The following is a 10,836-nucleotide window of genomic DNA, read 5'->3' as shown; positions in this document are numbered from 1 at the left end:
CTTTTCACTGATTTGTTTTTTGATCAGCATAATTTAAGTGTGTCGTGGAAGTTTAATTATATGTTTAAGTGTGCTGTGATACATTTTGAGAAATTTATAAATCATGCTAGGCTCTGTTCTAACTAGATAAAGTAATAAGAACCACGTGAATGAATGACAGAGTTTCAATTTGAGAATCCAGAGTCAATATAGGATAAAGAGTAATAAGAAAGTAATGGTAAATAAAAGCAGTATCTACAATTACATCTGTAGGTTGTAAGGTCAATAAAATGGGATACAGGAGTACAGAATAACAGAATTTTAAGAGAGCTGTTTTTTTTTTTTTTTTTTACCTTGCCTTCACCTACCCTTCTGATAAAAGTCTTTTATTTTCATTCTTTCTTCCTTTATGAGTTTTCTTCAAACAGCTCCTAGATAGTAAAATAATAGAGATAAGGAAGATTTATTAAAAATGAGATTGTCTGAGCATTTATGCCGACATTAAAGTATTTCTGAATGATACAGCTCCCAAAAATCATTTGAAAGCATCCTAAAGTGGGAAAAAATAATAATAGCAAATTCTTCATTTTTTTTTTACCACATCACCATTGAAGAAGGAATCAGCACAGGTAATAACAAAATAAAAATTCATTTTGATAATTCAAGTTTTAAAAAGGTTTCCTGACAAAGCAGAAATTTTAAAGTCTTAAGAAAGAACCTCAGTTTATACCTCTCTAGGATCTCTAGAAAACTGAATCTATTTATACATACAGAAAGCAGAAAGACCAGAAATAATTCCTCATTTTACTCTTACACTAAATGGATACCTGAAAGCAAGCAACAGAAGTACTGTTATTTGTGATTCCTCCTTGTCAATCTGCTATACACATTCAAAAGTACTGAACTGAGAACCAAGGAGATCTTGGATGAATACCTACTCCATTTGCTCAGAACTTGCTTAGGCAAATCAAAGAATCTCTCTCAGCATTGGATTTTGTTGTTTTTCTGTTTTGTTTTTTTTTTAAAAAATGGATAAAAAGAAGATGAAAATGCCTGTGAAGGTTACCTCAGATTATCTAGGTACCAAATGAAATTATGTATATGAGACATTTTGTAAACAAAATGAAAACATTTCCATGCAAATGAAGCTATTATATATATATGACTCTATATTAGAATATTCACTTCTAGTATGCAATTGAAAGCAAAATACAGACTCCTGTTTTGGTCCCAATCCAAATTCACTCTATCGGAATCCATAGAGGTGACCAGGTGCATTTTTAGAAAAAAAACCTAAAATCTGAAAAATACTACATATATAATGCTACACCATTCTCATTTCTGGTGTACTCCTTTCTTTTCTCTTCAGTGATAGTTTAACCATACTGGCCATTTAATTTTTTAATCAAATTAAAATCATTTGTTCCTAAAAGATGATAAAAATTGACAAAAGTAATAATAATTAAATAATGGAAATTAAATGGAAACAGGAACAGTGGCTCACATTTGTAATCCTAGCACTTTACAAATCCAAGGCAGGAGAATCATTTGAGCCCAGGGGTTCAAGAACAGCCTGAGCAACATAGTAAGACTCCCCTTTCTAAAAGAAAAAAAAAAAAGGAAAGGAAAGAAAATTAGCTGGGTATAGGGGGGCCATGCACTCATACTTTCAGCCCTTTAGAAAGCTAAGATGGGAAACTCACTTGAGCCCAGGAGGTTGAGATTGCAGTGTGCTAAGATTGTACCACCGTACACTAGTCTGGACTACAGAGCAAAACCCTACCACACACATAAAAGAAAAAAAAAAAAAAGCAACAACATGGTTTAGATTTTTTTATTCTTTCTTTCTTTATTTATTATTAAATAATAGCTGCGTACATTAATGCAATCCTGGAGCACCATACACTGGTTTTATATACCATTTGACATATTTTCATCACACTGGTTAACACAACTTTCTTGGCATTTTCTTAGTTATTGTGTTAAGACATTTATATTCTACATTTAGTAAATTTCACATGTACCCCTTTTAACTTTAAAAGTTTGTTCTTTGAAAAACACTGGATTGCAACTCATTTATAGAAATAGGCATTATTAATCATAAACATAACTCAATTTCCTGGGGAATTTTAAAAATTTACCACATTAGCTTTGTTGATTTCAAACTTTAACATATTCAATAGTTACTAAGTTAACTTAAGATACTATATTGGTTCTTTATATCTAAATTATCCTATGGCTATTTAGGTAAGACAGGGTAAGAGCTATTGCTGCATCTGCTGGGTGGGGCAGAAACAAACTCAAGGCCTCAAATAATCCAAAACAATAAGAAATATGAATAAATATAACAAACAATGAAATAATGAATGATTGTGCCTAGAGTGAGAGAGTAAAAATATACTTTTAAAGGCATTTGATGCTTTAAAAGTTAACCTCAATCATTACTATGATAAAATAAACATATCTAGATTTCATCCTAAAATATTCAGGGGACTAAGATAACTTATTGATATTAAGTGTTCATAATCAGAGTATATGTTATATTAAAACTAATATATTATAAGAGGCAATGTGAATCTAGAAACAACCCAAATACATGTCATTAGGAGAATGGATAAATTATGATACAGTCATATAGTGAAATACTCTAGAACAGCAAAAAATGAATAAACCGTAACTACATACAATAACATGGTTAAGAAACATGATGATTCCCTACATATGAAGAACACAAAAATTATGAAATGTATGTGGTGAGTGTATGGCTGATCACTGTATAATTCTTTAAGCTGGACTGTATGTTTACAAAAATGCCTAATAAAATATTGGAAAATTAAAAAAAAATCATGGTAAGTTGCAAAAGCAAGTTACAGAAGAAAAACAGTATGTGATTTAATTTACACAAAGTTCAAAAGCATGAAACATTAAATAATGTTGTTTAGAAATGTAAATATTATAGTAAAACTATAATAAAAAAACAAGAAAATTATGTATACATAGATTAAGGACAGTTGCCTCTAAAGAGGAAAGGAAAAAAATATGATTAGAAAGGAGTACATAGGGAATTTAAATGAAATCATAGTGTTCTTTTTTCTTAAATTGGGTTATAGGTCCCAAGTGTGTGTACCTGCTATATTGATTTTTGTTTTGTACACATATTTTACAAATATTATTTTATAAGTGTTCGATATTTAATAAAACACCTACAATGTTACATTGTCTTTTCTTTTTGTATTTTTCTATAAAATAAAAAGTTTATAATTTGAACAGGTTTTAATTTTTTTTTTTTGCCGGGGCCGGGTTTAAACCCACCACCTCCAGTATATGGGGCCAGTACCTTACTCACTGAGCCACAGGCGCCACCCAATTTTTTCTTTCTTTCTTTTTTTTTTTTTTTTTGAGACAGAGTCTCACTATGTCACCCTCAGTAGAGTGCTGTGCCGTCTCAGCTCACAACAACCTCAAACTCTTGGGCTTAAAGTGATTCTCTTGCTTCAGCCTCCCAAGTAGCTGGGGATATAGGCACCCGTCACAGTGCCCAGCTATTTTTGTTGTTGTTGTTGCAGTTTTCATTGTTGTTTTAGCTGCCCCTGGCCAGGTTCGAATTGCCAGGCTCTGTGTATGTGGCTGGCGCCCTACCCACTGAGCTAACAGTGCTGCTCTTAATTTATTTTTAATAGCAGCAGTTACAACACAGGTAGTTCATATAGTGTTATTACTGCTCATACATTACAAAAGATTCTAAATCAAGCTTTAAAAAATCAGATACCCAAGACAAAATATGAAGGTAATTATTGGAGTCAATTTAAGCTCATAACCTATTAAAATAAAATCTTCTTAATCTTCTAAATGGTTAGCAACGGTTATGTATTCATTTTTTACTCAAGATGGACATTCGCAACTACCCTAACCGAACAAGTATCTTTGGATCCTAATTCTACTGAAAAACTGATCCTATTCTAAAGATGTCTCTTAAGAAATTCCACAATATGCAAAAATATTTTAAAAACACATTTAAAAGGCTTATTCTTACAGGTTCCAGTCATATAACTTTAAGAACTTAATCTTTATACAATACATGTAAATGCTTAAATTTTAACAAATTGTTGTGGTTTATATGTGGATTTCTTTTTGGAAGAGCAGTGTATGGTGCCCCATGATCACATTAATGTACACAGCTATGATTTAATAAAAAGAAAAAAATATTATGTCTCTAGGGAAAATCTTTCTTAAAAAATGTTTTACCTGGGGCGGCGCCTGTGGCTCAGTGAGTGGGGCGCCGGCCCCATATGCCGAGGGTGGCGGGTTCAAACCCAGCCCCGGCCAAACTGCAACAAAAAAATAGCCGGGCGTTGTGGCGGGCGCCTGTAGTCCCAGCTGCTCGGGAGGCTGAGGTAAGAGAATCGCGTAAGCCCAAGAGTTAGAGGTTGCTGTGAGCCGCGTAAGCCCAAGAGTTAGAGGTTGCTGTGAGCCGTGTGACGCCACCGCACTCTACCGAGGGCGGTACAGTGAGACTCTGTCTCTACAAAAAAAAAAAAAAAAAAAAAAAAAAGTTTTACCTTTAAAACAAAAAAGTTCTCTAACAATGAAATATAATTGTTTATCTAATATGGAAACTGACAAAATACTGATAAAAATCTGCTAAGTTTTATCAGTTTCTATAAAGTGAGCATAGATTCTCAAATATAACGTGAGATAAAAATACAGGTTTGCCTATGGACGTGGTTTCCCAATTGTACTTGCTAAGAACTCCAAAGTTTGTTTTTCCAGCACGGAGGATTTACAATTAGGTAATGGTTTGAAGCCTACCATCAATTGTCATTAACATAAAAGTAGCTTTTAGATTCATTTTTTAGTTCAAAATGGAACAATTCTAAAGATAAAAAGTTCATTCACATATTGAAACAATTTTTCCCCACATCTTAAAGATGAGAAAAAATTTAATGCCAAATTTATTAAATTCCTCAGTACAAACATATTTTTGCTATTTTTTTTTCCAAAGTTAAATATCTTAGGTCTTCCTTGGAATTTCCAAGAGTTTTGAACAGAAATGCAGTGACAACGCCAAGGATGATCTATCCTTCTTCTGTAAAGCCATAGTGTCTAATAAATTAATCTCCAACATTTTAATGTCACGTATAAAACGCCAGCCCCTCTCCCAGCCACTATTATTTCAATTAACACGTTTCTCCATTACAGTTTAGAGATATTTAGTAAATGATTTTCATATTTTACACCATGTACTGTAAAAAAACACCTGTGAGTATGAATATATATTTCACGGAAACTTCACCTCTTATGTCTAGTTTTACTTTTTCTGTCTTCCTCATGTAGCCTTAAATGTTAAGGATCATGATCCTTTCTAAAATCTCAAGGGAACTTCACATCTCAACCAACCGTGCTTAAACCCTTGGGTCCTCACTTTATACAATTACAATTTTTAAAGTATTTTAAAAGCCTTATACCTTTTTCCTTCGTCCGTTAAGACTTAAAGCTCTGAGAACACAGGTCAGAGTCCAGGGATAGTGTGAAATCTGAGAAGAGGTGGGGGGGGAAGGTTGAGAAGAGTTCCGAGGGCAACAAAAGTAGGAACTAGGTTAAGTGGGTGACAAAAACCGTTAGGCACGAGGCTAGAATAGGTGCACGTGAAGGACTGGAGGGGAGGGGCATAATCATTTGTCCTTGAGTCTCCTTACGCCCCCAAGCGTCTGGAGCCCACCCTAACTGCCCCTTCTCGCAGCCGCCATTTTGATGTTCTCTAGCCCCGCCCCTCGGCTGCACCCAGCGGAGCACCCCCCCACCCCCCACCCCCGCCCACCAAAGGCTGAGACCTGAAACAGGAAGTGGGACTGGAACAAACCGGTCAGGCGTGTGGTGTTGTTCTAGACTAGCACCTCACTCTGTATGGGCTACCTCACTGGACCCATGCTGATGCCCGGCCCATAGACTTCCAAGAGAAGTCGTGGGACCACGTTGAATGTGGACGATATCCTTTCTTGTCTAAAAAGCTGCTTAGGGAACTAGGGAACCGGAGAGGCTGGGGCCATGGCAGGCACCTGGCCTTTTTAGTTCAATTGTGCAGGCTTAAGGACACTAACACAAGTTGGTCGGCTCCAGCAGTTTTGCTTTTTTTTTTCTTTGTCTCTTGTGAAGTTGTTGTTTTTCTTTGTTTTTGTTTATCTACTAGTGGCTGCCATCCTGGAATTTCTGTGGGACTGCTTTGGGAAGGGCGGGGGAGTCACGACATTGATTTAAGATTATTCAGTGCAAACCCTCCCTCATCAAGTGCTTCTCTTACGTGTCCTTTAGGGAATTTGTCCTCTTTGAAATTGTTGGGAAACCGTGAGAGAATGGAGGCCTGGCAACAGGCGTTTGCCAAAGGTTTCATGCAGAGGTGTCGCCTTTGAATGTCATGCAAAGACAAATAGCTTTTATCGAACTGTACTTCTTGGTGTTTCTGGACAGAAGTGACTGGTAATGATGTAAAATTCTTAATAGCAGCCCTCCAAACTAATATGATTGCTTGATTGGTAATTGTCTGCTTTAACACGCGAAGAAACTGATAGTTCTTCAAAGCTAAAATTTATTAGTTGCACCTGAGCAATGAGGTCAGGATTTAGAATCAAGCTATATGAAGCAAGAACTAGAGATGGGTAAAATTATTTTTCACATCCAAAGTGTCACTGTAGTTCCTTCTTATTCCAGGAGCTGGTATTATAGAAAACAGAGTAACTTGGTATCTTATTATTGAATGAAAACGTGGCAAATGATAAAATATGGGTAATGCTATTTGTTTGATAGCTTATGTTAAAGCTCTTTTACCTTCCTTCGTAAACCCTAAAATATGTAAAGATATTCTGTGAGAGTACTAAATTTGTTCAACTATACTGAGAATATTACTAATGTTGTATCATGTATTGGACTGGCCAAGACTAACCGAGAATAAAATGTGAACTCCTGAGGAGGGATACAGAGAGTTCGTTTCATGAATTGGGTAGATGTCTAAAAGGCCCATTTCTTGTTACTGTTTAAAGAATAGTAAAGGAAGTGTAGTTATATTAGCATTGAAAAGGAAAACACTGGAATATGAGTCGAAAAATAACTTTCTAATCCTAGTTCCTTTTTTTTTTGTCTTTCAAATGCATTTAATAAGACCAGTTTGGGAATAACAAAGTGTTCCAGTTCAGAGTAGGAAGGAGGGTCTGGATTGAAAGATGGGCTCATGAACTCAGGACTCCTCCTCAGACTGAATCACACTGGCAAGGGCCACCCCACATGAATCACCAGTGCCACCTCATCCTGTTTTCATCTGTGCGTCAGCATTTCTTCTGGGCTCTTCCTTCTCTCTGCATCCCTGGCCAGCCTGTCTGCCTTCAGGGCCTCAGCCAGTCTCTCTGGATTTCTTCACTTTCCTAGCCTGTCTCCTCAGGATGTCCAAAGCAGTCAATGGTTGGCTGTAGAGGGGCAATGAGCACCTATTCCTGGGGTTCCTTTCACTAAACCAACAGATGGGATAGGAGCGGGCCTGAGGTGACACTGCAGACTCCCACTGCCAGCTCCACACAGGCATTCATCTGAAATTCCCTGTGCAATTATTTTTAAAACATTTGCAAAATCCATGAGACTTAAAAGTTTCTCTTAACTGCTGCAGGCCTAGAGACCCTGCAGTCTCCTGTATGCGCAGAGTTGCTGAGGGCTTCTGTAGGGTCTCCTCACATAGCCTTGGGAAGATGCAGCTGGTCAGCCTGTTGGATAGCTCTGATCTCAGAGCATATCTTAGATTGGTCTTGGCCATGTGTATGCATTTCCCCTTTCTTATGAAAAGATGGGGGTATCATGTTTCTTTTTAGGTTACTGGGAAAATGCTGGCTTTCAAAAGAGGTGAGCACAAGTTCCTCCATACTGGTCAAGTTTGTCCTGACAACTCCACTCCTGAGATGCAGATGGCCTGAAGGTTGCTGGAAAGTTCCTTTTAAGAAATTTGTGGGTTAGGGGAAGTCAGATAGTCTCTGTTGTGCTGGATTTACTCATCTGTAAAACATACTGATTGACCTGCTGACCTTACAAAGCTTTTGTGAAGATAAGAGGAAATGGGAATACTTATCAAATTGTAAATTTTTGAACATGTTAAATATGAGGAAAGGGTACAAATTCTTATCCCTTTTCCCAGAACTTTTGGAAGGATTTGAGGTAAAACTTTAAAAGTGTTTTTGTTTCCTACTCTAATCAAGTTATTTTTGCTCTACCTAATACTACCCCATGTGATTTCCAATAGCAAGATAACTGGTTACTAACTTTCTTTCACGGAAAAGTATGCCTGACTGCAATCAGAGTTAATGGGACTTTTATTAATTCCCTTTAATCTATCAGAATAAACTAGAGGTTTAACATAATTAATACCATCTACCTCTGATTATATTTTTTTGATTCACTTACGCGGAATATGTAGAATTCAGACATTTTCCTTGGGGTATAGAAGAGGAGAAAGACATACGGACTCACACCTCATAACTAACATGAACTGAAACTTGAGTAATACTTGCCACCTTTTTAAAATGCAAAGCAAAAATTCCATTACTATAGTGTAAGACTGTGTTAACACAGTTCAATTATCATGGTAATTTTGACTTCTGTCTTTGGAAAAAAAATATACAGACTGTTTAGGAACTATGATTAGATTAACTATGGGCATCAAACAATAGAGAAATAATTAAGGGATATATCTAAAGTTTATGCTGCTTTTTTTTTCTTCTTTATGTTTTTGCCTCTCTTCTAGTTAACTCATAATTCATTTTATTGTTGTTGGACTTAACTCAAACATGGTTCATTTACAGGAAGCTTTCTATCTTTCTAATCTCCTAACATACCATCACCACCAAATCTAGGAATCTGAGAGTACCATTTACAAGCAGTTTCTACTCTGTGTTCCTTTCCTCATCTGTTTTCCCTTCTATTTTAGCCTCTCTCAACTATGGTAATCTTTTCCATTATACTGTGCGGTCCTGGAGGATGGGGTTCTTATTTTTCATCTTTGAATTTTCATTTATTTGCACAGCATTGGGCCCATAGTGAACACAAAATGAATAAATGACCTTATATTAAGAATTAATTATTAACATATATTTGAGTCCCTTCTGTGAACTAAACAATGAATGCTCTCAGGCTATGGCTACACAGAGTGTCAATATTCATCCCCTACTTTGAGCTGATTTTGATTTAGTGGATCCAGGACACATAGGGTTGGGGATGTGTAACAATACAAGGTAGCACATATTAACTGAGATGAATGCTAAAACAATTCTTGATATAACTTGTGGGCTTAATAAATTTCTTGAATGTATGCAAATTTTGCATGTTAATATATAAATTTTCGTAGGAAGACTATAGCTGTCATATTTCTTTCTTTTTTTTTTTTTTTGTAGAGACAGAGTTTCACTTTATTGCCCTCGGTAGAGCGCTGTGGCATCACACAGCTCACAGCAACCTCCTGGGCTTAGACGATTCTCCTGCCTCAGCCTCCCGAGCAGCTGGGACTACAGGCGCCCGCCACAACACCTGGCTATTTTTTTGTTGCAGTTTGGCCGGGGCTGGGTTTGAACCCGCCACCCTCGGCATATGGGGCCGGCGCCCTGCTCACTGAGCCACAGGCGCCGCCCAGCTGTCATATTTCTTTAAGGGATTCTAAATTGAGAAATGTTAAGAACTTTGTACCCTCAATGAATCCCCAACAATAAAAAAAACCAATGAAGTAGATAATAAGATATTCTTAGAGTGCAAAGAGGGAAGTTCTGGACTGGTATCCTTGTTTCCTTTTGTAGTCCCCCAGATAACTGAGGTTGATATAGGCAAAGACTGCCAGCTCCTTAAAAATGTCTATTAGCCATTATGAATGTTGTGAGGCACCAGGAATCCTAAAATAGAATTAGTTATATATTAATAACTGAGTTTTTGCTAGTGTTGAAAAATGTGATGTATTTTGACCAAGACATTAATAATATTTAAAATTTAAATTTTAAATTTACCTGATGATACTCCATTATTATATGGCCTGGGTAATCAGTAGAATATTGTGCTTTATAAGAGTGTTAAATGAAAGGATTATTTATGGTTCATCTGTTTTGAGGGCCAATTCTGAGCAATTCCCTATGAAAGTTAAAATGAAAAGAGGTAAAATAAGATTACTCTAGATTTGAAGTCCTCCTTGTTCTTGTATTCAGCATTTTTTCCTTAGACATCCATCTTGAGGTTTCAATTTTCCAGTTTCCCATCAGTGAAATGAGGTTTTTTTCAGTTCTTACGACTTCACTGTAATTCTCTAATGCCAAACTCTACCTCCTCCAAACACAAAAGGGATAAATAAGATACTAGAAGTGGAAGAAGGGGAAAATTGAATGCATAATGCCACTTCTCACCAAACATATGAGTAAGCAATATGTGGTATTGATATTTTTGCTTTATTCTGAGGAAACTTATAGTGGAACATTTTAATTTCCTTCCTCTTACCACCTCTTTCTTACTTCCTACTTTTGTGTGCCCAGGGGATTGCATAATCCTGCTTTTGGCCCTGGGCATAAAATAGCTTCTGTCCCACTGCATTTAGATAACTTATGTTCACTTGTTTTTGCACCTACTTCAGAGAAAGGAGGCAGGATGTGGTATTTCTAATATGAATTTCTGTGTTGAATCGAATATAACAGAGTTTTTATCCATGAATTCAATAGTAAAAGCAAGGATTTTTTTCTACGTACACAGTGAATATGTTTAACACTAATAATTCTTATTTAAATTTTAAAGTAACTTATTAAGGCGTAGCTAATTTCTGTCCTTTGCCTATCAGCAGTATAATCATACATAAAG

At 36.2% G+C, this 10,836-nt stretch overlaps 1 pseudogene; it reads right to left on the bottom strand.

Annotated features, from left to right (window-relative positions):
• Positions 1-7,284: 7,284 nt before the first annotated feature.
• LOC128576901 (putative methyl-CpG-binding domain protein 3-like 5) lies at positions 7,285-7,880 on the bottom strand (annotated as a pseudogene).
• Between the last annotated feature and the right edge of the window lie 2,956 nt (positions 7,881-10,836).

The sequence above is a fragment of the Nycticebus coucang genome, chromosome X (genome assembly GCF_027406575.1).
Source record: "Nycticebus coucang isolate mNycCou1 chromosome X, mNycCou1.pri, whole genome shotgun sequence".
Taxonomy (NCBI): domain Eukaryota; kingdom Metazoa; phylum Chordata; class Mammalia; order Primates; family Lorisidae; genus Nycticebus; species Nycticebus coucang.
The sequence above is the reverse complement of the archived record's forward strand: the minus strand, read 5'-3'. Positions and strand labels throughout refer to the sequence as shown.